At 39.1% G+C, this 23,212-nt stretch overlaps 31 non-coding genes and 19 pseudogenes across 31 annotated transcripts; all 50 read right to left on the bottom strand.

The window, feature by feature from the left end:
* Nucleotides 1-186: 186 nt before the first annotated feature.
* LOC146029657 (5S ribosomal RNA) lies at nt 187-295 on the bottom strand (annotated as a pseudogene).
* A 342-nt stretch (nt 296-637) lies between these two features.
* On the bottom strand, nt 638-746 carry LOC146028998 (5S ribosomal RNA; annotated as a pseudogene).
* A 345-nt stretch (nt 747-1,091) lies between these two features.
* On the bottom strand, nt 1,092-1,200 carry LOC146029438 (5S ribosomal RNA; annotated as a pseudogene).
* A 342-nt stretch (nt 1,201-1,542) lies between these two features.
* LOC146031667 (5S ribosomal RNA) lies at nt 1,543-1,661 on the bottom strand. Its single transcript, XR_014457129.1, has one exon. It is a non-coding gene; the product is annotated as a 5S ribosomal RNA (ribosomal RNA).
* A 345-nt stretch (nt 1,662-2,006) lies between these two features.
* LOC146030405 (5S ribosomal RNA) lies at nt 2,007-2,125 on the bottom strand. Its single transcript, XR_014455901.1, has one exon. It is a non-coding gene; the product is annotated as a 5S ribosomal RNA (ribosomal RNA).
* A 346-nt stretch (nt 2,126-2,471) lies between these two features.
* On the bottom strand, nt 2,472-2,590 carry LOC146034788 (5S ribosomal RNA). Its single transcript, XR_014460191.1, has one exon. It is a non-coding gene; the product is annotated as a 5S ribosomal RNA (ribosomal RNA).
* Nucleotides 2,591-2,935: 345 nt separating this feature from the next.
* LOC146030712 (5S ribosomal RNA) lies at nt 2,936-3,054 on the bottom strand. The gene has a single exon (XR_014456203.1). It is a non-coding gene; the product is annotated as a 5S ribosomal RNA (ribosomal RNA).
* A 345-nt stretch (nt 3,055-3,399) lies between these two features.
* LOC146032330 (5S ribosomal RNA) lies at nt 3,400-3,518 on the bottom strand. Its single transcript, XR_014457771.1, has one exon. It is a non-coding gene; the product is annotated as a 5S ribosomal RNA (ribosomal RNA).
* Nucleotides 3,519-3,863: 345 nt separating this feature from the next.
* LOC146034776 (5S ribosomal RNA) lies at nt 3,864-3,982 on the bottom strand. Its single transcript, XR_014460179.1, has one exon. It is a non-coding gene; the product is annotated as a 5S ribosomal RNA (ribosomal RNA).
* A 344-nt stretch (nt 3,983-4,326) lies between these two features.
* Nucleotides 4,327-4,445, bottom strand: LOC146034763 (5S ribosomal RNA). Its single transcript, XR_014460167.1, has one exon. It is a non-coding gene; the product is annotated as a 5S ribosomal RNA (ribosomal RNA).
* A 345-nt stretch (nt 4,446-4,790) lies between these two features.
* On the bottom strand, nt 4,791-4,909 carry LOC146034750 (5S ribosomal RNA). Its single transcript, XR_014460154.1, has one exon. It is a non-coding gene; the product is annotated as a 5S ribosomal RNA (ribosomal RNA).
* Nucleotides 4,910-5,253: 344 nt separating this feature from the next.
* Nucleotides 5,254-5,362, bottom strand: LOC146028997 (5S ribosomal RNA; annotated as a pseudogene).
* A 345-nt stretch (nt 5,363-5,707) lies between these two features.
* LOC146031284 (5S ribosomal RNA) lies at nt 5,708-5,826 on the bottom strand. Its single transcript, XR_014456754.1, has one exon. It is a non-coding gene; the product is annotated as a 5S ribosomal RNA (ribosomal RNA).
* A 345-nt stretch (nt 5,827-6,171) lies between these two features.
* LOC146028543 (5S ribosomal RNA) lies at nt 6,172-6,290 on the bottom strand (annotated as a pseudogene).
* Nucleotides 6,291-6,635: 345 nt separating this feature from the next.
* On the bottom strand, nt 6,636-6,754 carry LOC146033443 (5S ribosomal RNA). Its single transcript, XR_014458852.1, has one exon. It is a non-coding gene; the product is annotated as a 5S ribosomal RNA (ribosomal RNA).
* A 345-nt stretch (nt 6,755-7,099) lies between these two features.
* On the bottom strand, nt 7,100-7,208 carry LOC146028729 (5S ribosomal RNA; annotated as a pseudogene).
* A 345-nt stretch (nt 7,209-7,553) lies between these two features.
* On the bottom strand, nt 7,554-7,662 carry LOC146028995 (5S ribosomal RNA; annotated as a pseudogene).
* A 345-nt stretch (nt 7,663-8,007) lies between these two features.
* On the bottom strand, nt 8,008-8,126 carry LOC146033442 (5S ribosomal RNA). The gene has a single exon (XR_014458851.1). It is a non-coding gene; the product is annotated as a 5S ribosomal RNA (ribosomal RNA).
* A 345-nt stretch (nt 8,127-8,471) lies between these two features.
* Nucleotides 8,472-8,580, bottom strand: LOC146028728 (5S ribosomal RNA; annotated as a pseudogene).
* Nucleotides 8,581-8,925: 345 nt separating this feature from the next.
* On the bottom strand, nt 8,926-9,034 carry LOC146028993 (5S ribosomal RNA; annotated as a pseudogene).
* Nucleotides 9,035-9,379: 345 nt separating this feature from the next.
* Nucleotides 9,380-9,498, bottom strand: LOC146031283 (5S ribosomal RNA). The gene has a single exon (XR_014456753.1). It is a non-coding gene; the product is annotated as a 5S ribosomal RNA (ribosomal RNA).
* A 345-nt stretch (nt 9,499-9,843) lies between these two features.
* On the bottom strand, nt 9,844-9,962 carry LOC146028542 (5S ribosomal RNA; annotated as a pseudogene).
* Nucleotides 9,963-10,307: 345 nt separating this feature from the next.
* Nucleotides 10,308-10,426, bottom strand: LOC146033441 (5S ribosomal RNA). Its single transcript, XR_014458850.1, has one exon. It is a non-coding gene; the product is annotated as a 5S ribosomal RNA (ribosomal RNA).
* A 345-nt stretch (nt 10,427-10,771) lies between these two features.
* Nucleotides 10,772-10,880, bottom strand: LOC146028504 (5S ribosomal RNA; annotated as a pseudogene).
* Nucleotides 10,881-11,225: 345 nt separating this feature from the next.
* Nucleotides 11,226-11,334, bottom strand: LOC146028727 (5S ribosomal RNA; annotated as a pseudogene).
* Nucleotides 11,335-11,679: 345 nt separating this feature from the next.
* Nucleotides 11,680-11,788, bottom strand: LOC146029699 (5S ribosomal RNA; annotated as a pseudogene).
* Nucleotides 11,789-12,130: 342 nt separating this feature from the next.
* On the bottom strand, nt 12,131-12,249 carry LOC146031666 (5S ribosomal RNA). The gene has a single exon (XR_014457128.1). It is a non-coding gene; the product is annotated as a 5S ribosomal RNA (ribosomal RNA).
* Nucleotides 12,250-12,594: 345 nt separating this feature from the next.
* On the bottom strand, nt 12,595-12,713 carry LOC146031469 (5S ribosomal RNA). The gene has a single exon (XR_014456936.1). It is a non-coding gene; the product is annotated as a 5S ribosomal RNA (ribosomal RNA).
* A 346-nt stretch (nt 12,714-13,059) lies between these two features.
* On the bottom strand, nt 13,060-13,178 carry LOC146034738 (5S ribosomal RNA). The gene has a single exon (XR_014460142.1). It is a non-coding gene; the product is annotated as a 5S ribosomal RNA (ribosomal RNA).
* A 345-nt stretch (nt 13,179-13,523) lies between these two features.
* Nucleotides 13,524-13,642, bottom strand: LOC146030711 (5S ribosomal RNA). Its single transcript, XR_014456202.1, has one exon. It is a non-coding gene; the product is annotated as a 5S ribosomal RNA (ribosomal RNA).
* A 346-nt stretch (nt 13,643-13,988) lies between these two features.
* Nucleotides 13,989-14,107, bottom strand: LOC146034726 (5S ribosomal RNA). The gene has a single exon (XR_014460130.1). It is a non-coding gene; the product is annotated as a 5S ribosomal RNA (ribosomal RNA).
* A 344-nt stretch (nt 14,108-14,451) lies between these two features.
* Nucleotides 14,452-14,570, bottom strand: LOC146027792 (5S ribosomal RNA; annotated as a pseudogene).
* Nucleotides 14,571-14,915: 345 nt separating this feature from the next.
* LOC146033418 (5S ribosomal RNA) lies at nt 14,916-15,034 on the bottom strand. The gene has a single exon (XR_014458827.1). It is a non-coding gene; the product is annotated as a 5S ribosomal RNA (ribosomal RNA).
* Nucleotides 15,035-15,379: 345 nt separating this feature from the next.
* Nucleotides 15,380-15,498, bottom strand: LOC146034714 (5S ribosomal RNA). The gene has a single exon (XR_014460117.1). It is a non-coding gene; the product is annotated as a 5S ribosomal RNA (ribosomal RNA).
* A 345-nt stretch (nt 15,499-15,843) lies between these two features.
* Nucleotides 15,844-15,962, bottom strand: LOC146030998 (5S ribosomal RNA). The gene has a single exon (XR_014456476.1). It is a non-coding gene; the product is annotated as a 5S ribosomal RNA (ribosomal RNA).
* A 345-nt stretch (nt 15,963-16,307) lies between these two features.
* LOC146029440 (5S ribosomal RNA) lies at nt 16,308-16,425 on the bottom strand (annotated as a pseudogene).
* A 340-nt stretch (nt 16,426-16,765) lies between these two features.
* On the bottom strand, nt 16,766-16,884 carry LOC146027824 (5S ribosomal RNA; annotated as a pseudogene).
* A 341-nt stretch (nt 16,885-17,225) lies between these two features.
* LOC146031623 (5S ribosomal RNA) lies at nt 17,226-17,344 on the bottom strand. The gene has a single exon (XR_014457085.1). It is a non-coding gene; the product is annotated as a 5S ribosomal RNA (ribosomal RNA).
* A 346-nt stretch (nt 17,345-17,690) lies between these two features.
* On the bottom strand, nt 17,691-17,809 carry LOC146030521 (5S ribosomal RNA). Its single transcript, XR_014456012.1, has one exon. It is a non-coding gene; the product is annotated as a 5S ribosomal RNA (ribosomal RNA).
* A 345-nt stretch (nt 17,810-18,154) lies between these two features.
* Nucleotides 18,155-18,273, bottom strand: LOC146032418 (5S ribosomal RNA). The gene has a single exon (XR_014457854.1). It is a non-coding gene; the product is annotated as a 5S ribosomal RNA (ribosomal RNA).
* A 345-nt stretch (nt 18,274-18,618) lies between these two features.
* On the bottom strand, nt 18,619-18,737 carry LOC146033235 (5S ribosomal RNA). The gene has a single exon (XR_014458644.1). It is a non-coding gene; the product is annotated as a 5S ribosomal RNA (ribosomal RNA).
* Nucleotides 18,738-19,083: 346 nt separating this feature from the next.
* Nucleotides 19,084-19,202, bottom strand: LOC146034702 (5S ribosomal RNA). Its single transcript, XR_014460105.1, has one exon. It is a non-coding gene; the product is annotated as a 5S ribosomal RNA (ribosomal RNA).
* A 344-nt stretch (nt 19,203-19,546) lies between these two features.
* On the bottom strand, nt 19,547-19,665 carry LOC146027791 (5S ribosomal RNA; annotated as a pseudogene).
* A 345-nt stretch (nt 19,666-20,010) lies between these two features.
* Nucleotides 20,011-20,129, bottom strand: LOC146027333 (5S ribosomal RNA). The gene has a single exon (XR_014454737.1). It is a non-coding gene; the product is annotated as a 5S ribosomal RNA (ribosomal RNA).
* Nucleotides 20,130-20,474: 345 nt separating this feature from the next.
* On the bottom strand, nt 20,475-20,593 carry LOC146034690 (5S ribosomal RNA). The gene has a single exon (XR_014460093.1). It is a non-coding gene; the product is annotated as a 5S ribosomal RNA (ribosomal RNA).
* Nucleotides 20,594-20,938: 345 nt separating this feature from the next.
* Nucleotides 20,939-21,057, bottom strand: LOC146030997 (5S ribosomal RNA). Its single transcript, XR_014456475.1, has one exon. It is a non-coding gene; the product is annotated as a 5S ribosomal RNA (ribosomal RNA).
* Nucleotides 21,058-21,403: 346 nt separating this feature from the next.
* On the bottom strand, nt 21,404-21,521 carry LOC146029439 (5S ribosomal RNA; annotated as a pseudogene).
* Nucleotides 21,522-21,861: 340 nt separating this feature from the next.
* Nucleotides 21,862-21,980, bottom strand: LOC146028912 (5S ribosomal RNA; annotated as a pseudogene).
* Nucleotides 21,981-22,323: 343 nt separating this feature from the next.
* On the bottom strand, nt 22,324-22,442 carry LOC146030562 (5S ribosomal RNA). The gene has a single exon (XR_014456053.1). It is a non-coding gene; the product is annotated as a 5S ribosomal RNA (ribosomal RNA).
* Nucleotides 22,443-22,787: 345 nt separating this feature from the next.
* Nucleotides 22,788-22,906, bottom strand: LOC146030710 (5S ribosomal RNA). Its single transcript, XR_014456201.1, has one exon. It is a non-coding gene; the product is annotated as a 5S ribosomal RNA (ribosomal RNA).
* Nucleotides 22,907-23,212: the final 306 nt, after the last annotated feature.

The raw sequence follows: 23,212 nt of genomic DNA, 5'->3' as shown, positions 1-23,212 counted from the left end.
AATGAGGCTCAACACTGTTTAGCTGCCAAAAGTAGTTGGAATTGGTCCGAAACAGTGTGGTAAGTCTTTAGGTGATGGCTATTGTGTCTGTTTGACCTCTCTCAAATGTCTGTATTGGCAATAAAAAGAAAAAGTTTCCAATTTAAATAGCTAGAGAATAAAAACAATTTGCCAGTAATGGGAAAAAACCTACAGCTCCTGGTGTTCCCATGTGGTCTCCCACCCAAGTACTAACCAGGCCCAATACTGCTTAGCTTCCGAGATTGAGCATATCCAATGTGGTATGGCTGTAGGTTAGATACAATCACTTTTTTGCCCTCTTCTTCTATAACCAGGTAAGCTAATAAAAAAGTTTCCTAACATTATTGGCTTACTGAAAAAAATCATGTGTTGGTAATGTAAAAAGACCTACAGGACATAATATTAGCAGGTGGTCTCAAATTAAACTACTAATGAGGCTCAACACTGTTTAGCTGCCAAAAGCAGTTGAAATTGGTCCGAAACAGTGTGGTAAGTCTTTAGGTGATGGCTATTGTGTCTGTTTGACCTCTCCCAAATGTCTGTATTGGCAATAAAAAGAAAAAGTTTCCAATTTAAATAGCTAGAGAATAAAAACAATTTGCCAGTAATGGGAAAAAACCTACAGCACCTGGTGTTCCCATGTGGTCTCCCACCCAAGTACTAACCAGGCCCAACACTGCTTAGCTTCCGAGATTGAGCGTATCCAATGTGGTATGGCTGTAGGTTAGATACAGTCACTTTTTTGCCCTCTTCTACTTCTATAACCAGGTAAGCTAATAAAAAAGTTTCCTAACATTATTGGCTTACTGAAAAAAATCATGTGTTGGTAATGTAAAAAGACCTACAGGACATAATATTAGCAGGTGGTCTCAAATTAAACTACTAATGAGGCTCAACACTGTTTAGCTGCCAAAAGTAGTTGGAATTGGTCCGAAACAGTGTGGTAAGTCTTTAGGTGATGGCTATTGTGTCTGTTTGACCTCTCTCAAATGTCTGTATTGGCAATAAAAAGAAAAAGTTTCCAATTTAAATAGCTAGAGAATAAAAACAATTTGCCAGTAATGGGAAAAAACCTACAGCTCCTGGTGTTCCCATGTGGTCTCCCACCCAAGTACTAACCAGGCCCAACACTGCTTAGCTTCCGAGATTGAGCATATCCAATGTGGTATGGCTGTAGGTTAGATACAATCACTTTTTTGCCCTCTTCTTCTATAACCAGGTAAGCTAATAAAAAAGTTTCCTAACATTATTGGCTTACTGAAAAAAATCATGTGTTGGTAATGTAAAAAGACCTACAGGACATAATATTAGCAGGTGGTCTCAAATTAAACTACTAATGAGGCTCAACACTGTTTAGCTGCCAAAAGTAGTTGGAATTGGTCCGAAACAGTGTGGTAAGTCTTTAGGTGATGGCTATGGTGTCTGTTTGACCTCTCTCAAATGTCTGTATTGGCAATAAAAAGAAAAAGTTTCCAATTTAAATAGCTAGAGAATAAAAACAATTTGCCAGTAATGGGAAAAAACCTACAGCACCTGGTGTTCCCATGTGGTCTCCCACCCAAGTACTAACCAAGCCCAACACTGCTTAGCTTCCAAGATCAGACGAGATTGGGCGTAACCAATGTGGTATGGCTGTAGGTGAGATGCTGGCACTTGTTTACCCTCTTCTACTTCTATCTAAAGGTAAGCTAATAAAAAAGTTTCCTAACTATATTGGCTTACTGAAAAAAATCATGTGTTGGTAATGTAAAAAGACCTACAGGACATAATATTAGCAGGTGGTCTCAAATTAAACTACTAAAGAGGCTCAACACTATTTAGCTGCCAAAAGCAGTTGGAATTGGGCCGAAACAGTGTGGTAAGTCTTTAGGTGATGGCTATTGTGTCTGTTTGACCTCTCCCAAATGTCTGTATTGGCAATAAAAAGAAAAAGTTTCCAATTTAAATAGCTAGAGAATAAAAACAATTTGCCAGTAATGGGAAAAAACCTACAGCACCTGGTGTTCCCATATGGTCTCCCACCCAAGTACTAACCAGGCCCAACACTGCTTAGCTTCCAAGATCAGACGAGATTGGGCGCATCCAATGTGGTATGGCTGTAGGTGAGATACAGTCACTTTTTTGCCCTCTTCTACTTCTATAACCAGGTAAGCTAATAAAAAAGTTTCCTAACATTATTGGCTTACTGGAAAAAAATCATGTGTTGGTAATGTAAAAATACCTACAGGACATAATATTAGCAGGTGGTCTCAAATTAAACTACTAAAGAGGCTCAACACTATTTAGCTGCCAAAAGCAGTTGGAATTGGGCCGAAACAGTGTGGTAAGTCTTTAGGTGATGGCTATTGTGTCTGTTTGACCTCTCCCAAATGTCTGTATTGGCAATAAAAATAAAAAGTTTCCAATTTAAATAGCTAGAGAATAAAAACAATTTGCCAGTAATGGGAAAAAACCTACAGCACCTGGTGTTCCCATGTGGTCTCCCACCCAAGTACTAACCAGGCCCAACACTGCTTAGCTTCCAAGATCAGACGAGATTGGGCGTATCCAATGTGGTATGGCTGTAGGTGAGATAGAGTCACTTTTTTGCCCTCTTCTACTTCTATAACCAGGTAAGCTAATAAAAAAGTTTCCTAACATTATTGGCTTACTGAAAAAAATCATGTGTTGGTAATGTAAAAAGACCTACAGGACATAATATTAGCAGGTGGTCTCAAATTAAACTACTAATGAGGCTCAACACTGTTTAGTTGCCAAAAGCAGTTGGAATTGGGCCGAAACAGTGTGAAAAGTCTTTAGGTGATGGCTATTGTGTCTGTTTCACCTCTCTCAAATGTCTGTATTGGCAATAAAAAGAAAAAGTTTCCAATTTAAATAGCTAGAGAATAAAAACAATTTGCCAGTAATGGGAAAAAACCTACAGCACCTGGTGTTCCCATATGGTCTCCCACCCAAGTACTAACCAGGCCCAACACTGCTTAGCTTCCAAGATCAGACGAGATTGGGCGTATCCAATGTGGTATGGCTGTAGGTGAGATGCAGGCACTTTTTTGCCCTCTTCTACTTCTATAACCAGGTAAGCTAATAAAAAAGTTTCCTAACATTATTGGCTTACTGAAAAAAATCATGTGTTGGTAATGTAAAAAGACCTACAGGACATAATATTAGCAGGTGGTCTCAAATTAAACTACTAATGAGGCTCAACACTGTTTAGCTGCCAAAAGCAGTTGGAATTGGGCCAAAAAAGTGTGGTAAGTCTTTAGGTGATGGCTATTGTGTCTGTTTGACCTCTCCCAAATGTCTGTATTGGCAATAAAAAGAAAAAGTTTCCAATTTAAATAGCTAGAGAATAAAAACAATTTGCCAGTAATGGGAAAAAACCTACAGCACCTGGTGTTCCCATGTGGTCTCCCACCCAAGTACTAACCAGGCCCAACAATGCTTAGCTTCCAAGATCAGACAAGATTGGGCGTATCCAATGTGGTATGGCTGTAGGTGAGATAGAGTCACTTTTTTGCCCTCTTCTACTTCTATAACCAGGTAAGCTAATAAAAAAGTTTCCTAACATTATTGGCTTACTGAAAAAAATCATGTGTTGGTAATGTAAAAAGACCTACAGGACATAATATTAGCAGGTGGTCTCAAATTAAACTACTAATGAGGCTCAACACTGTTTAGCTGCCAAAAGCAGTTGAAATTGGTCCGAAACAGTGTGGTAAGTCTTTAGGTGATGGCTATTGTGTCTGTTTGACCTCTCCCAAATGTCTGTATTGGCAATAAAAAGAAAAAGTTTCCAATTTAAATAGCTAGAGAATAAAAACAATTTGCCAGTAATGGGAAAAAACCTACAGCACCTGGTGTTCCCATGTGGTCTCCCACCCAAGTACTAACCAGGCCCAACACTGCTTAGCTTCCAAGATCAGACGAGATTGGGCGTATCCAATGTGGTATGGCTGTAGGTGAGATGCAGGCACTTTTTTGCCCTCTTCTACTTCTATCTAAAGGTAAGCTAATAAAAAAGTTTCCTAACTATATTGGCTTACTGAAAAAAATCATGTGTTGGTAATGTAAAAAGACCAACAGGACACAATATTAGCAGGTGGTCTCAAATTAAACTACTAAAGAGGCTCAACACTATTTAGCTGCCAAAAGCAGTTGGAATTGGGCCGAAACAGTGTGGTAAGTCTTTAGGTGATGGCTATTGTGTCTGTTTGACCTCTCCCAAATGTCTGTATTGGCAATAAAAAGAAAAAGTTTCCAATTTAAATAGCTAGAGAATAAAAACAATTTGCCAGTAATGGGAAAAACCTACAGCACCTGGTGTTCCCATGTGGTCTCCCACCCAAGTACTAACCAGGCCCAACACTGCTTAGCTTCCAAGATCAGACGAGATTGGGCGTATCCAATGTGGTATGGCTGTAGGTGAGATACAGTCACTTTTTTGCCCTCTTCTACTTCTATAACCAGGTAAGCTAATAAAAAAGTTTCCTAACATTATTGGCTTACTGAAAAAAATCATGTGTTGGTAATGTAAAAATACCAACAGGACATAATATTAGCAGGTGGTCTCAAATTAAACTACTAAAGAGGCTCAATACTATTTAGCTGCCAAAAGCAGTTGGAATTGGGCCGAAACAGTGTGGTAAGTCTTTAGGTGATGGCTATTGTGTCTGTTTGACCTCTCCCAAATGTCTGTATTGGCAATAAAAAGAAAAAGTTTCCAATTTAAATAGCTAGAGAATAAAAACAATTTGCCAGTAATGGGAAAAAACCTACAGCACCTGGTGTTCCCATGTGGTCTCCCACCCAAGTACTAACCAGGCCCAACACTGCTTAGCTTCCAAGATCAGACGAGATTGGGCGTATCCAATGTGGTATGGCTGTAGGTGAGATGCAGGCACTTGTTTGCCCTCTTCTACTTCTATCTAAAGGTAAGCTAATAAAAAAGTTTCCTAACTATATTGGCTTACTGAAAAAAATCATGTGTTGGTAATGTAAAAGACCTACAGGACATAATATTAGCAGGTGGTCTCAAATTAAACTACTAAAGAGGCTCAACACTATTTAGCTGCCAAAAGCAGTTGGAATTGGGCCGAAACAGTGTGGTAAGTCTTTAGGTGATGGCTATTGTGTCTGTTTGACCTCTCCCAAATGTCTGTATTGGCAATAAAAAGAAAAAGTTTCCAATTTAAATAGCTAGAGAATAAAAACAATTTGCCAGTAATGGGAAAAAACCTACAGCACCTGGTGTTCCCATGTGGTCTCCCACCCAAGTACTAACCAGGCCCAACACTGCTTAGCTTCCGAGATTGAGCGTATCCAATGTGGTATGGCTGTAGGTTAGATACAGTCACTTTTTTGCCCTCTTCTACTTCTATAACCAGGTAAGCTAATAAAAATGTTTCCTAACATTATTGGCTTACTGAAAAAAATCATGTGTTGGTAATGTAAAAAGACCTACAGGACATAATATTAGCAGGTGGTCTCAAATTAAACTACTAAAGAGGCTCAATACTATTTAGCTGCCAAAAGCAGTTGGAATTGGGCCGAAACAGTGTGGTAAGTCTTTAGGTGATGGCTATTGTGTCTGTTTGACCTCTCCCAAATGTCTGTATTGGCAATAAAAAGAAAAAGTTTCCAATTTAAATAGCTAGAGAATAAAAACAATTTGCCAGTAATGGGAAAAATCCTACAGCACCTGGTGTTCCCATGTGGTCTCCCACCCAAGTACTAACCAGGCCCAACACTGCTTAGCTTCCAAGATCAGACGAGATTGGGCGTATCCAATGTGGTATGGCTGTAGGTGAGATGCAGGCACTTGTTTGCCCTATTCTACTTCTATCTAAAGGTAAGCTAATAAAAAAGTTTCCTAACTATATTGGCTTACTGAAAAAAATCATGTGTTGGTAATGTAAAAAGACCTACAGGACATAATATTAGCAGGTGGTCTCAAATTAAACTACTAAAGAGGCTCAACACTATTTAGCTGCCAAAAGCAGTTGGAATTGGGCCGAAACAGTGTGGTAAGTCTTTAGGTGATGGCTATTGTGTCTGTTTGACCTCTCCCAAATGTCTGTATTGGCAATAAAAAGAAAAAGTTTCCAATTTAAATAGCTAGAGAATAAAAACAATTTGCCAGTAATGGGAAAAAACCTACAGCTCCTGGTGTTCCCATGTGGTCTCTTACCCAAGTACTAACCAGGCCCAACACTGCTTAGCTTTCAAGATCAGACGAGATTGGGCGTATCCAATGTGGTATGGCTGTAGTTGAGATACAGTCACTTTTTTGCGCTCTTCTACTTCTATAAAAAGGTAAGCTAATAAAAAAGTTTCCTAACTGTATTGGCTTACTGAAACAAATCATGTGTTGGTAATGTAAATAGACCTACAGGACATAATATTAGCAGGTGGTCTCAAATTAAACTACTTAAGAGGCTCAACACTGTTTAGCTGCCAAAAGCAGTTGGAATTGGTCCGAAACAGTGTGGTAAGTCTTTAGGTGATGGCTATTGTGTCTGTTTCACCTCTCTCAAATGTCTGTATTGGCAATAAAAAGAAAAAGTTTCCAATTTAAATAGCTAGAGAATAAAAACAATTTGCCAATAATGGGAAAAAAACTACAGCACCTGGTGTTCCCATGTGGTCTCCCACCCAAGTACTTACCGGGCCCAACACTGCTTAGCTTCCAAGACCAGACGAGATTGGGCGTATCCAATGTGGTATGGCTGTAGGTGAGATGCAGGCACTTGTTTGCCCTCTTCTACTTCTATCTAAAGGTAAGCTAATAAAAAAGTTTCCTATCTATATTGGCTTACTGAAAAAAATCATGTGTTGGTAATGTAAAAAGACCTACGGGACATAATATTAGCAGGTGGTCTCAAATTAAACTACTAAAGAGGCTCAACACTATTTAGCTGCCAAAAGCAGTTGGAATTGGGCCGAAACAGTGTGGTAAGTCTTTAGGTGATGGCTATTGTGTCTGTTTGACCTCTCCCAAATGTCTGTATTGGCAATAAAAAGAAAAAGTTTCCAATTTAAATAGCTAGAGAATAAAAACAATTTGCCAGTAATGGGAAAAAACCTACAGCACCTGGTGTTCCCATGTGGTCTCCCACCCAAGTACTAACCAGGCCCAACACTGCTTAGCTTCCAAGATCAGGCGTATCCAATGTGGTATGGCTGTAGGTGAGATAGAGTCACTTTTTTGCCCTCTTCTACTTCTATAACCAGGTAAGCTAATAAAAAAGTTTCCTAACATTATTGGCTTACTGAAAAAAATCATGTGTTGGTAATGTAAAAAGACCTACAGGACATAATATTAGCAGGTGGTCTCAAATTAAACTACTAATGAGGCTCAACACTGTTTAGCTGCCAAAAGCAGTTGAAATTGGTCCGAAACAGTGTGGTAAGTCTTTAGGTAATGGCTATTGTGTCTGTTTGACCTCTCCCAAATGTCTGTATTGGCAATAAAAAGAAAAAGTTTCCAATTTAAATAGCTAGAGAATAAAAACAATTTGCCAGTAATGGGAAAAAACCTACAGCACCTGGTGTTCCCATGTGGTCTCCCACCCAAGTACTAACCAGGCCCAACACTGCTTAGCTTCCGAGATTGAGCGTATCCAATGTGGTATGGCTGTAGGTTAGATACAGTCACTTTTTTGCCCTCTTCTACTTCTATAACCAGGTAAGCTAATAAAAATGTTTCCTAACATTATTGGCTTACTGAAAAAAATCATGTGTTGGTAATGTAAAAAGACCTACAGGACATAATATTAGCAGGTGGTCTCAAATTAAACTACTAAAGAGGCTCAATACTATTTAGCTGCCAAAAGCAGTTGGAATTGGGCCGAAACAGTGTGGTAAGTCTTTAGGTGATGGCTATTGTGTCTGTTTGACCTCTCTCAAATGTCTGTATTGGCAATAAAAAGAAAAAGTTTCCAATTTAAATAGCTAGAGAATAAAAACAATTTGCCAATAATGGGAAAAAAACTACAGCACCTGGTGTTCCCATGTGGTCTCCCACCCAAGTACTTACCGGGCCCAACACTGCTTAGCTTCCAAGACCAGACGAGATTGGGCGTATCCAATGTGGTATGGCTGTAGGTGAGATGCAGGCACTTGTTTGCCCTCTTCTACTTCTATCTAAAGGTAAGCTAATAAAAAAGTTTCCTATCTATATTGGCTTACTGAAAAAAATCATGTGTTGGTAATGTAAAAAGACCTACGGGACATAATATTAGCAGGTGGTCTCAAATTAAACTACTAAAGAGGCTCAACACTATTTAGCTGCCAAAAGCAGTTGGAATTGGGCCGAAACAGTGTGGTAAGTCTTTAGGTGATGGCTATTGTGTCTGTTTGACCTCTCCCAAATGTCTGTATTGGCAATAAAAAGAAAAAGTTTCCAATTTAAATAGCTAGAGAATAAAAACAATTTGCCAGTAATGGGAAAAAACCTACAGCACCTGGTGTTCCCATGTGGTCTCCCACCCAAGTACTAACCAGGCCCAACACTGCTTAGCTTCCAAGATCAGGCGTATCCAATGTGGTATGGCTGTAGGTGAGATAGAGTCACTTTTTTGCCCTCTTCTACTTCTATAACCAGGTAAGCTAATAAAAAAGTTTCCTAACATTATTGGCTTACTGAAAAAAATCATGTGTTGGTAATGTAAAAAGACCTACAGGACATAATATTAGCAGGTGGTCTCAAATTAAACTACTAATGAGGCTCAACACTGTTTAGCTGCCAAAAGCAGTTGAAATTGGTCCGAAACAGTGTGGTAAGTCTTTAGGTAATGGCTATTGTGTCTGTTTGACCTCTCCCAAATGTCTGTATTGGCAATAAAAAGAAAAAGTTTCCAATTTAAATAGCTAGAGAATAAAAACAATTTGCCAGTAATGGGAAAAAACCTACAGCACCTGGTGTTCCCATGTGGTCTCCCACCCAAGTACTAACCAGGCCCAACACTGCTTAGCTTCCGAGATTGAGCGTATCCAATGTGGTATGGCTGTAGGTTAGATACAGTCACTTTTTTGCCCTCTTCTACTTCTATAACCAGGTAAGCTAATAAAAATGTTTCCTAACATTATTGGCTTACTGAAAAAAATCATGTGTTGGTAATGTAAAAAGACCTACAGGACATAATATTAGCAGGTGGTCTCAAATTAAACTACTAAAGAGGCTCAATACTATTTAGCTGCCAAAAGCAGTTGGAATTGGGCCGAAACAGTGTGGTAAGTCTTTAGGTGATGGCTATTGTGTCTGTTTGACCTCTCCCAAATGTCTGTATTGGCAATAAAAAGAAAAAGTTTCCAATTTAAATAGCTAGAGAATAAAAACAATTTGCCAGTAATGGGAAAAATCCTACAGCACCTGGTGTTCCCATGTGGTCTCCCACCCAAGTACTAACCAGGCCCAACACTGCTTAGCTTCCAAGATCAGACGAGATTGGGCGTATCCAATGTGGTATGGCTGTAGGTGAGATGCAGGCACTTGTTTGCCCTATTCTACTTCTATCTAAAGGTAAGCTAATAAAAAAGTTTCCTAACTATATTGGCTTACTGAAAAAAATCATGTGTTGGTAATGTAAAAAGACCTACAGGACATAATATTAGCAGGTGGTCTCAAATTAAACTACTAAAGAGGCTCAACACTATTTAGCTGCCAAAAGCAGTTGGAATTGGGCCGAAACAGTGTGGTAAGTCTTTAGGTGATGGCTATTGTGTCTGTTTGACCTCTCCCAAATGTCTGTATTGGCAATAAAAAGAAAAAGTTTCCAATTTAAATAGCTAGAGAATAAAAACAATTTGCCAGTAATGGGAAAAAACCTACAGCTCCTGGTGTTCCCATGTGGTCTCTTACCCAAGTACTAACCAGGCCCAACACTGCTTAGCTTTCAAGATCAGACGAGATTGGGCGTATCCAATGTGGTATGGCTGTAGTTGAGATACAGTCACTTTTTTGCGCTCTTCTACTTCTATAAAAAGGTAAGCTAATAAAAAAGTTTCCTAACTGTATTGGCTTACTGAAACAAATCATGTGTTGGTAATGTAAATAGACCTACAGGACATAATATTAGCAGGTGGTCTCAAATTAAACTACTTAAGAGGCTCAACACTGTTTAGCTGCCAAAAGCAGTTGGAATTGGTCCGAAACAGTGTGGTAAGTCTTTAGGTGATGGCTATTGTGTCTGTTTCACCTCTCTCAAATGTCTGTATTGGCAATAAAAAGAAAAAGTTTCCAATTTAAATAGCTAGAGAATAAAAACAATTTGCCAATAATGGGAAAAAAACTACAGCACCTGGTGTTCCCATGTGGTCTCCCACCCAAGTACTTACCGGGCCCAACACTGCTTAGCTTCCAAGACCAGACGAGATTGGGCGTATCCAATGTGGTATGGCTGTAGGTGAGATGCAGGCACTTGTTTGCCCTCTTCTACTTCTATCTAAAGGTAAGCTAATAAAAAAGTTTCCTAACTATATTGGCTTACTGAAAAAAATCATGTGTTGGTAATGTAAAAAGACCTACGGGACATAATATTAGCAGGTGGTCTCAAATTAAACTACTAAAGAGGCTCAACACTATTTAGCTGCCAAAAGCAGTTGGAATTGGGCCGAAACAGTGTGGTAAGTCTTTAGGTGATGGCTATTGTGTCTGTTTGACCTCTCCCAAATGTCTGTATTGGCAATAAAAAGAAAAAGTTTCCAATTTAAATAGCTAGAGAATAAAAACAATTTGCCAGTAATGGGAAAAAACCTACAGCACCTGGTGTTCCCATGTGGTCTCCCACCCAAGTACTAACCAGGCCCAACACTGCTTAGCTTCCAAGATCAGGTGTATCCAATGTGGTATGGCTGTAGGTGAGATAGAGTCACTTTTTTGCCCTCTTCTACTTCTATAACCAGGTAAGCTAATAAAAATGTTTCCTAACATTATTGGCTTACTGAAAAAAATCATGTGTTGGTAATGTAAAAAGACCTACAGGACATAATATTAGCAGGTGGTCTCAAATTAAACTACTAATGAGGCTCAACACTGTTTAGCTGCCAAAAGCAGTTGAAATTGGTCCGAAACAGTGTGGTAAGTCTTTAGGTGATGGCTATTGTGTCTGTTTGACCTCTCCCAAATGTCTGTATTGGCAATAAAAAGAAAAAGTTTCCAATTTAAATAGCTAGAGAATAAAAACAATTTGCCAGTAATGGGAAAAAACCTACAGCACCTGGTGTTCCCATGTGGTCTCCCACCCAAGTACTAACCAGGCCCAACACTGCTTAGCTTCCAAGATCAGGCGTATCCAATGTGGTATGGCTGTAGGTGAGATAGAGTCACTTTTTTGCCCTCTTCTACTTCTATAACCAGGTAAGCTAATAAAAAAGTTTCCTAACATTATTGGCTTACTGAAAAAAATCATGTGTTGGTAATGTAAAAAGACCTACAGGACATAATATTAGCAGGTGGTCTCAAATTAAACTACTAATGAGGCTCAACACTGTTTAGCTGCCAAAAGCAGTTGAAATTGGTCCGAAACAGTGTGGTAAGTCTTTAGGTGATGGCTATTGTGTCTGTTTGACCTCTCCCAAATGTCTGTATTGGCAATAAAAAGAAAAAGTTTCCAATTTAAATAGCTAGAGAATAAAAACAATTTGCCAGTAATGGGAAAAAACCTACAGCTCCTGGTGTTCCCATGTGGTCTCCCACCCAAGTACTAACCAGGCCCAACACTGCTTAGCTTCCGAGATTGAGCATATCCAATGTGGTATGGCTTTAGGTTAGATACAATCACTTTTTTGCCCTCTTCTTCTATAACCAGGTAAGCTAATAAAAAAGTTTCCTAACATTATTGGCTTACTGAAAAAAATCATGTGTTGGTAATGTAAAAAGACCTACAGGACATAATATTAGCAGGTGGTCTCAAATTAAACTACTAATGAGGCTCAACACTGTTTAGCTGCCAAAAGTAGTTGGAATTGGTCCGAAACAGTGTGGTAAGTCTTTAGGTGATGGCTATGGTGTCTGTTTGACCTCTCTCAAATGTCTGTATTGGCAATAAAAAGAAAAAGTTTCCAATTTAAATAGCTAGAGAATAAAAACAATTTGCCAGTAATGGGAAAAAACCTACAGCACCTGGTGTTCCCATGTGGTCTCCCACCCAAGTACTAACCAAGCCCAACACTGCTTAGCTTCCAAGATCAGACGAGATTGGGCGTAACCAATGTGGTATGGCTGTAGGTGAGATGCTGGCACTTGTTTACCCTCTTCTACTTCTATCTAAAGGTAAGCTAATAAAAAAGTTTCCTAACTATATTGGCTTACTGAAAAAAATCATGTGTTGGTAATGTAAAAAGACCTACAGGACATAATATTAGCAGGTGGTCTCAAATTAAACTACTAAAGAGGCTCAACACTATTTAGCTGCCAAAAGCAGTTGGAATTGGGCCGAAACAGTGTGGTAAGTCTTTAGGTGATGGCTATTGTGTCTGTTTGACCTCTCCCAAATGTCTGTATTGGCAATAAAAAGAAAAAGTTTCCAATTTAAATAGCTAGAGAATAAAAACAATTTGCCAGTAATGGGAAAAAACCTACAGTACCTGGTGTTCCCATATGGTCTCCCACCCAAGTACTAACCAGGCCCAACACTGCTTAGCTTCCAAGATCAGACGAGATTGGGCGCATCCAATGTGGTATGGCTGTAGGTGAGATACAGTCACTTTTTTGCCCTCTTCTACTTCTATAACCAGGTAAGCTAATAAAAAAGTTTCCTAACATTATTGGCTTACTGGAAAAAAATCATGTGTTGGTAATGTAAAAATACCTACAGGACATAATATTAGCAGGTGGTCTCAAATTAAACTACTAAAGAGGCTCAACACTATTTAGCTGCCAAAAGCAGTTGGAATTGGGCCGAAACAGTGTGGTAAGTCTTTAGGTGATGGCTATTGTGTCTGTTTGACCTCTCCCAAATGTCTGTATTGGCAATAAAAATAAAAAGTTTCCAATTTAAATAGCTAGAGAATAAAAACAATTTGCCAGTAATGGGAAAAAACCTACAGCACCTGGTGTTCCCATGTGGTCTCCCACCCAAGTACTAACCAGGCCCAACACTGCTTAGCTTCCAAGATCAGACGAGATTGGGCGTATCCAATGTGGTATGGCTGTAGGTGAGATAGCGTCACTTTTTTGCCCTCTTCTACTTCTATAACCAGGTAAGCTAATAAAAAAGTTTCCTAACATTATTGGCTTACTGAAAAAAATCATGTGTTGGTAATGTAAAAAGACCTACAGGACATAATATTAGCAGGTGGTCTCAAATTAAACTACTAATGAGGCTCAACACTGTTTAGTTGCCAAAAGCAGTTGGAATTGGGCCGAAACAGTGTGAAAAGTCTTTAGGTGATGGCTATTGTGTCTGTTTCACCTCTCTCAAATGTCTGTATTGGCAATAAAAAGAAAAAGTTTCCAATTTAAATAGCTAGAGAATAAAAACAATTTGCCAGTAATGGGAAAAAACCTACAGCACCTGGTGTTCCCATATGGTCTCCCACCCAAGTACTAACCAGGCCCAACACTGCTTAGCTTCCAAGATCAGACGAGATTGGGCGTATCCAATGTGGTATGGCTGTAGGTGAGATGCAGGCACTTTTTTGCCCTCTTCTACTTCTATAACCAGGTAAGCTAATAAAAAAGTTTCCTAACATTATTGGCTTACTGAAAAAAATCATGTGTTGGTAATGTAAAAAGACCCACAGGACATAATATTAGCAGGTGGTCTCAAATTAAACTACTAATGAGGCTCAACACTGTTTAGCTGCCAAAAGCAGTTGGAATTGGGCCGAAACAGTGTGGTAAGTCTTTAGGTGATGGCTATTGTGTCTGTTTCACCTCTCTCAAATGTCTGTGTTGGCAATAAAAAGAAAAAGTTTCCAATTTAAATTGCTAGAGAATAAAAACAATTTGCCAGTAATGGGAAAAAAACCTACAGCACCTGGTGTTCCCATGTGGTCTCCCACCCAAGTACTAACCAGGCCCAACACTGCTTAGCTTCCAAGATCAGACGAGATTGGGCGTATCCAATGTGGTATGGCTGTAGGTGAGATACAGGCACTTTTTTGCCCTCTTCTACTTCTATCTAAAGGTAAGCTAATAAAAAACTTTCCTAACTATATTGGCTTACTGAAAAAAATCATGTGTTGGTAATGTAAAAAGACCAACAGGACATAATATTAGCAGGTGGTCTCAAATTAAACTACTAAAGAGGCTCAACACTATTTAGCTGCCAAAAGCAGTTGGAACTGGGCCGAAACAGTGTGGTAAGTCTTTAGGTGATGGCTATTGTGTCTGTTTGACCTCTCCCAAATGTCTGTATTGGCAATAAAAAGAAAAAGTTTCCAATTTAAATAGCTAGAGAATAAAAACAATTTGCCAGTAATGGGAAAAACCTACAGCACCTGGTGTTCCCATGTGGTCTCCCACCCAATTACTAAAGAGGCCCAACACTGCTTAGCTTCCAAGATCAGACGAGATTGGGCGTATCCAATGTGGTATGGCTGTAGGTGAGATACAGTCACTTTTTTGCCCTCTTCTACTTCTATAACCAGGTAAGCTAATAAAAAAGTTTCCTAACATTATTGGCTTACTGAAAAAAATCATGTGTTGGTAATGTAAAAATACCTACAGGACATAATATTAGCAGGTGGTCTCAAATTAAACTACTAAAGAGGCTCAACACTATTTAGCTGCCAAAAGCAGTTGGAATTGGGCCGAAACAGTGTGGTAAGTCTTTAGGTGATGGCTATTGTGTCTGTTTGACCTCTCCCAAATGTCTGTATTGGCAATAAAAAGAAAAAGTTTCCAATTTAAATAGCTAGAGAATAAAAACAATTTGACAGTAATGGGAAAAAACCTACAGCACCTGGTGTTCCCATGTGATCTCCCACCCAAGTACTAACCAGGCCCAACACTGCTTAGCTTCCAAGATCAGACAAGATTGGGCGTATCCAATGTGGTATGGCTGTAGGTGAAATAGAGTCACTTTTTTGCCCTCTTCTTCTTCTATAACCAGGTAAGCTAATAAAAAAGTTTCCTAACATTATTGGCTTACTGAAAAAAATCATGTGTTGGTAATGTAAAAAGACCTACAGGACATAATATTAGCAGGTGGTCTCAAATTAAACTACTAATGAGGCTCAACACTGTTTAGCTGCCAAAAGCAGTTGGAATTGGGCCGAAACAGTGTGGTAAGTCTTTAGGTGATGGCTATTGTGTGTGTTTCACCTCTCTCAAATGTCTGTGTTGGCAATAAAAAGAAAAAGTTTCCAATTTAAATAGCTAGAGAATAAAAACAATATGCCAGTAATGGGAAAAAACCTACAGCACCTGGTGTTCCCATGTGGTCTCCCACCCAAGTACTAACCAGGCCCAACACTGCTTAGCTTCCAAGATCAGACGAGATTGGGCGTATCCAATGTGGTATGGCTGTAGGTGAGATGCAGGCACTTTTTTGCCCTCTTCTACTTCTATCTAAAGGTAAGCTAATAAAAAAGTTTCCTAACTATATTGGCTTACTGAAAAAAATCATGTGTTGGTAATGTAAAAAGACCTACAGGACATAATATTGGCAGGTGGTCTCAAATTAAACTGCTAAAGAGGCTCAATACTATTTAGCTGCCAAAAGCAGTTGGAATTGGGCCGAAACAGTGTGGTAAGTCTTTAGGTGATGGCTATTGTGTCTGTTTGACCTCTCCCAAATGTCTGTATTGGCAATAAAAAGAAAAAGTTTCCAATTTAAATAGCTAGAGAATAAAAACAATTTGCCAGTAATGGGAAAAAACCTACAGCACCTGGTGTTCCCATGTGGTCTCCCACCCAAGTACTAACCAGGCCCAACACTGCTTAGCTTCCAAGATCAGACGAGATTGGGCATATCCAATGTGGTATGGCTGTAGGTGAGATAGAGTCACTTTTTTGCCCTCTTCTACTTCTATAACCAGGTAAGCTAATAAAAAAGTTTCCTAACATTATTGGCTTACTGAAAAAAATCATGTGTTGGTAATGTAAAAAGACCTACAGGACATAATATTAGCAGGTGGTCTCAAATTAAACTACTAATGAGGCTCAACACTGTTTAGCTGCCAAAAGCAGTTGGATTTGGGCCAAAACAGTGTGGTAAGTCTTTAGGTGATGGCTATTGTGTCTGTTTCACCTCTCTCAAATGTCTGTATTGGCAATAAAAAGAAAAAGTTTCCAATTTAAATAGCTAGAGAATAAAAACAATTTGCCAGTAATGGGAAAAAACCTACAGCACCTGGTGTTCCCATGTGGTCTCCCACCCAAGTACTAACCAGGCTCAACACTGCTTAGCTTCCAAGATCAGACGAGATTGGGCATGTCCAATGTGGTATAGGTGAGATAGAGTCACTTTATTGCCCTCTTCTACTTCTATAACCAGGTAAGCTAATAAAAAAGTTTCCTAACTGTATTGGCTTACTGAAAAAAATCATGTGTTGGTAATGAAAAAAGACCTACATGACATTATATTAACAGGTGGTCTCAAATTAAACTACTAAAGAGGCTCAACACTATTTAGCTGCCAAAAGCTGTTGGAATTGGTCCGAAACAGTGTGGTAAGTCTTTAGGTGATGGCTATTGTGTCTGTTTGACCTCTCTCAAATGTCTGTATTGGCAATAAAAAGAAAAAGTTTCCAATTTAAATAGCTAGAGAATAAAAACAATTTGCCAGTAATGGGAAAAAACCTACAGCACCTGGTGTTCCCATGTGGTCTCCCACCCACGTACTAACCAGACCCAACACTGCTTAGCTACCAAGATCAGACGAGATTGGGCGTATCCAATGTGGTATGGCTGGAGGTGAGACACAGGCACTTTTTTGCCCTCTTCTACTTCTATAACAAGGTAAGCTAATAAAAAAGTTTCCTAACTGTATTGGCTTACAGAATAAAATCATGTGTTGGTAAAGTAAAAAGACCTACAGGACATAATATTAGCAGGTGGTCTCAAATTAAACTACTAAAGAGGCTCAACACTGTTTAGCTGCCAAAAGCAGTTTGAATTGGGCCGAAACAGTGTAAAGTCTTTGGTGATGGCTATTGTGTCTGTTTGACCTCTCCCAAATGTCTGTATTGGCAATAAAAAGAAAAAGTTTCCAATTTAAATAGCTAGAGAATAAAAACAATTTGCCAGTAATGGGAAAAACCTACAGCACCTGGTGTTCCCATGTGGTCTCCCACCCAAGTACTAACCAGGCCCAACACTGCTTAGCTTCCAAGATCAGACGAGATTGGGCGCATCCAATGTGGTATGGCTGTAGGTGAGATACAGTCACTTTTTTGCCCTCTTCTACTTCTATAACCAGGTAAGCTAATAAAAAAGTTTCCTAACATTATTGGCTTACTGGAAAAAAATCATGTGTTGGTAATGTAAAAATACCTACAGGACATAATATTAGCAGGTGGTCTCAAATTAAACTACTAAAGAGGCTCAACACTATTTAGCTGCCAAAAGCAGTTGGAATTGGGCCGAAACAGTGTGGTAAGTCTTTAGGTGATGGCTATTGTGTCTGTTTGACCTCTCCCAAATGTCTGTATTGGCAATAAAAAGAAAAAGTTTCCAATTTAAATAGCTAGAGAATAAAAACAATTTGCCAGTAATGGGAAAAAACCTACAGCACCTGGTGTTCCCATGTGGTCTCCCACCCAAGTACTAACCAGGCCCAACACTGCTTAGCTTCCAAGATCAGACGAGATTGGGCGTATACAATGTGGTATGGCTGTAGGTGAGATAGAGTCACTTTTTTGCCCTCTTCTACTTCTATAACCAGGTAAGCTAATAAAAAAGTTTCCTAACATTATTGGCTTACTGAAAAAAATCATGTGTTGGTAATGTAAAAAGACCTACAGGACATAATATTAGCAGGTGGTCTCAAATTAAACTACTAATGAGGCTCAACACTGTTTAGTTGCCAAAAGCAGTTGGAATTGGGCCGAAACAGTGTGAAAAGTCTTTAGGTGATGGCTATTGTGTCTGTTTCACCTCTCTCAAATGTCTGTATTGGCAATAAAAAGAAAAAGTTTCCAATTTAAATAGCTAGCGAATAAAAACAATTTGCCAGTAATGGGAAAAAACCTACAGCACCTGGTGTTCCCATATGGTCTCCCACCCAAGTATTAACCAGGCCCAACACTGCTTAGCTTCCAAGATCAGACGAGATTGGGCGTATCCAATGTGGTATGGCTGTAGGTGAGATGCAGGCACTTTTTTGCCCTCTTCTACTTCTATAACCAGGTAAGCTAATAAAAAAGTTTCCTAACATTATTGGCTTACTGAAAAAAATCATGTGTTGGTAATGTAAAAAGACCTACAGGACATAATATTAGCAGGTGGTCTCAAATTAAACTACTAAAGAGGCTCAACACTATTTAGCTGCCAAAAGCAGTTGGAATTGGGCCGAAACAGTGTGGTAAGTCTTTAGGTGATGGCTATTGTGTCTGTTTGACCTCTCCCAAATGTCTGTATTGGCAATAAAAAGAAAAAGTTTCCAATTTAAATAGCTAGAGAATAAAAACAATTTGCCAGTAATGGGAAAAAACCTACAGCACCTGGTGTTCCCATGTGGTCTCCCACCCAAGTACTAACCAGGCCCAACACTGCTTAGCTTCCAAGATCAGACAAGATTGGGCGTATCCAATGTGGTATAACTGTAGGTGAAATAGAGTCACTTTTTTGCCCTCTTCTACTTCTATAACCAGGTAAGCTAATAAAAAAGTTTCCTAACATTATTGGCTTACTGAAAAAAATCATGTGTTGGTAATGTAAAAAGACCTACAGGACATAATATTAGCAGGTGGTCTCAAATTAAACTACTAATGAGGCTCAACACTGTTTAGCTGCCAAAAGCAGTTGGAATTGGGCCGAAACAGTGTGGTAAGTCTTGAGGTGATGGCTATTGTGTCTGTTTCACCTCTCTTAAATGTCTGTGTTGGCAATAAAAAGAAAAAGTTTCCAATTTAAATTGCTAGAGAATAAAAACAATTTGCCAGTAATGGGAAAAAAACCTACAGCACCTGGTGTTCCCATGTGGTCTCCCACCCAAGTACTAACCAGGCCCAACACTGCTTAGCTTCCAAGATCAGACGAGATTGGGCGTATCCAATGTGGTATGGCTGTAGGTGAGATACCAGCACTTTTTTGCCCTCTTCTACTTCTATCTAAAGGTAAGCTAATAAAAAACTTTCCTAACTATATTGGCTTACTGAAAAAAATCATGTGTTGGTAATGTAAAAAGACCAACAGGACATAATATTAGCAGGTGGTCTCAAATTAAACTACTAAAGAGGCTCAACACTATTTAGCTGCCAAAAGCAGTTGGAATTGGGCCGAAACAGTGTGGTAAGTCTTTAGGTGATGGCTATTGTGTCTGTTTGACCTCTCCCAAATGTCTGTATTGGCAATAAAAAGAAAAAGTTTCCAATTTAAATAGCTAGAGAATAAAAACAATTTGCCAGTAATGGGAAAAACCTACAGCACCTGGTGTTCCCATGTGGTCTCCCACCCAATTACTAAAGAGGCCCAACACTGCTTAGCTTCCAAGATCAGACGAGATTGGGCGTATCCAATGTGGTATGGCTGTAGGTGAGATACAGTCACTTTTTTGCCCTCTTCTACTTCTATAACCAGGTAAGCTAATAAAAAAGTTTCCTAACATTATTGGCTTACTGAAAAAAATCATGTGTTGGTAATGTAAAAATACCTACAGGACATAATATTAGCAGGTGGTCTCAAATTAAACTACTAAAGAGGCTCAACACTATTTAGCTGCCAAAAGCAGTTGGAATTGGGCCGAAACAGTGTGGTAAGTCTTTAGGTGATGGCTATTGTGTCTGTTTGACCTCTCCCAAATGTCTGTATTGGCAATAAAAAGAAAAAGTTTCCAATTTAAATAGCTAGAGAATAAAAACAATTTGACAGTAATGGGAAAAAACCTACAGCACCTGGTGTTCCCATGTGGTCTCCCACCCAAGTACTAACCAGGCCCAACACTGCTTAGCTTCCAAGATCAGACAAGATTGGGCGTATCCAATGTGGTATGTTTGTAGGTGAAATAGAGTCACTTTTTTGCCCTCTTCTTCTTCTATAACCAGGTAAGCTAATAAAAAAGTTTCCTAACATTATTGGCTTACTGAAAAAAATCATGTGTTGGTAATGTAAAAAGACCTACAGGACATAATATTAGCAGGTGGTCTCAAATTAAACTACTAATGAGGCTCAACACTGTTTAGCTGCCAAAAGCAGTTGGAATTGGGCCGAAACAGTGTGGTAAGTCTTTAGGTGATGGCTATTGTGTGTGTTTCACCTCTCTCAAATGTCTGTGTTGGCAATAAAAAGAAAAAGTTTCCAATTTAAATAGCTAGAGAATAAAAACAATATGCCAGTAATGGGAAAAAACCTACAGCACCTGGTGTTCCCATGTGGTCTCCCACCCAAGTACTAACCAGGCCCAACACTGCTTAGCTTCCAAGATCAGACGAGATTGGGCGTATCCAATGTGGTATGGCTGTAGGTGAGATGCAGGCACTTTTTTGCCCTCTTCTACTTCTATCTAAAGGTAAGCTAATAAAAAAGTTTCCTAACTATATTGGCTTACTGAAAAAAATCATGTGTTGGTAATGTAAAAAGACCTACAGGACATAATATTGGCAGGTGGTCTCAAATTAAACTGCTAAAGAGGCTCAATACTATTTAGCTGCCAAAAGCAGTTGGAATTGGGCCGAAACAGTGTGGTAAGTCTTTAGGTGATGGCTATTGTGTCTGTTTGACCTCTCCCAAATGTCTGTATTGGCAATAAAAAGAAAAAGTTTCCAATTTAAATAGCTAGAGAATAAAAACAATTTGCCAGTAATGGGAAAAAACCTACAGCACCTGGTGTTCCCATGTGGTCTCCCACCCAAGTACTAACCAGGCCCAACACTGCTTAGCTTCCAAGATCAGACGAGATTGGGCATATCCAATGTGGTATGGCTGTAGGTGAGATAGAGTCCCTTTTTTGCCCTCTTCTACTTCTATAACCAGGTAAGCTAATAAAAAAGTTTCCTAACATTATTGGCTTACTGAAAAAAATCATGTGTTGGTAATGTAAAAAGACCTACAGGACATAATATTAGCAGGTGGTCTCAAATTAAACTACTAATGAGGCTCAACACTGTTTAGCTGCCAAAAGCAGTTGGATTTGGGCCAAAACAGTGTGGTAAGTCTTTAGGTGATGGCTATTGTGTCTGTTTCACCTCGCTCAAATGTCTGTATTGGCAATAAAAAGAAAAAAGTTTCCAATTTAAATAGCTAGAGAATAAAAACAATTTGCCAGTAATGGGAAAAAACCTACAGCACCTGGTGTTCCCATGTGGTCTCCCACCCAAGTACTAACCAGGCTCAACACTGCTTAGCTTCCAAGATCAGACGAGATTGGGCATGTCCAATGTGGTATAGGTGAGATAGAGTCACTTTATTGCCCTCTTCTACTTCTATAACCAGGTAAGCTAATAAAAAAGTTTCCTAACTGTATTGGCTTACTGAAAAAAATCATGTGTTGGTAATGAAAAAAGACCTACAGGACATTATATTAACAGGTGGTCTCAAATTAAACTACTAAAGAGGCTCAACACTATTTAGCTGCCAAAAGCTGTTGGAATTGGTCCGAAACAGTGTGGTAAGTCTTTAGGTGATGGCTATTGTGTCTGTTTGACCTCTCTCAAATGTCTGTATTGGCAATAAAAAGAAAAAGTTTCCAATTTATATAGCTAGAGAATAAAAACTATTTGCCAGTAATGGGAAAAAACCTACAGCACCTGGTGTTCCCATGTGGTCTCCCACCCACATACTAACCAGACCCAACTCTGCTTAGCTACCAAGATCAGACGAGATTGGGCGTATCCAATGTGGTATGGCTGGAGGTGAGACACAGGCACTTTTTTGCCCTCTTCTACTTCTATAACAAGGTAAGCTAATAAAAAAGTTTCCTAACTGTATTGGCTTACAGAATAAAATCATGTGTTGGTAAAGTAAAAAGACCTACAGGACATAATATTAGCAGGTGGTCTCAAATTAAACTACTAAAGAGGCTCAACACTGTTTAGCTGCCAAAAGCAGTTTGAATTGGGCCGAAACAGTGTAAAGTCTTTAGGTGATGGCTATTGTGTCTGTTTGACCTCTCCCAAATGTCTGTATTGGCAATAAAAAGAAAAAGTTTCCAATTTAAATAGCTAGAGAATAAAAAAAATTTGCCAGTAATGGGAAAAAACCTACAGCACCTGGTGTTCCCATGTGGTCTCCCACCCAAGTACTAACCAGGCCCAACACTGCTTAGCTTCCAAGATCAGACGAGATTGGGCGTATCCAATGTGGTATGACTGTAGGTGAGATACAGTCACTTTTTTGCCCTCTTCTACTTCTATAACCAGGTAAGCTAATAAAAAAGTTTCCTAACATTATTGGCTTACTGAAAAAAATCATGTGTTGGTAATGTAAAAAGACCTACAGGACATAATATTAGCAGGTGGTCTCAAATTAAACTACTAATGAGGCTCAACACTGTTTAGTTGCCAAAAGCAGTTGGAATTGGGCCGAAACAGTGTGGAAAGTCTTTAGGTGATGGCTATTGTTTCTGTTTCACCTCTCTCAAATGTCTGTATTGGCAATAAAAAGAAAAAGTTTCCAATTTAAATAGCTAGAGAATAAAAACAATTTGCCAGTAATGGGAAAAAACCTACAGCACCTGGTGTTCCCATATGGTCTCCCACCCAAGTACTAACCAGGCCCAACACTGCTTAGCTTCCAAGATCAGACGAGATTGGGCGTATCCAATGTGGTATGGCTGTAGGTGAGATGCAGGCACTTTTTTGCCCTCTTCTACTTCTATCTAAAGGTAAGCTAATAAAAAAGTTTCCTAACTATATTGGCTTACTGAAAAAAATCATGTGTTGGTAATGTAAAAAGACCTACAGGACATAATATTGGCAGGTGGTCTCAAATTAAACTGCTAAAGAGGCTCAATACTATTTAGCTGCCAAAAGCAGTTGGAATTGGGCCGAAACAGTGTGGTAAGTCTTTAGGTGATGGCTATTGTGTCTGTTTCACCTTTTTCAAATGTCTGTGTTGGCAATAAAAAGAAAAAGTTTCCAATTTAAA

Source organism: Crinia signifera, chromosome 8 (assembly GCF_055691185.1).
Source record: "Crinia signifera chromosome 8, ASM5569118v1, whole genome shotgun sequence".
Classification (NCBI taxonomy): domain Eukaryota; kingdom Metazoa; phylum Chordata; class Amphibia; order Anura; family Myobatrachidae; genus Crinia; species Crinia signifera.
This window is presented reverse-complemented; position numbering and strand designations above follow the sequence as displayed.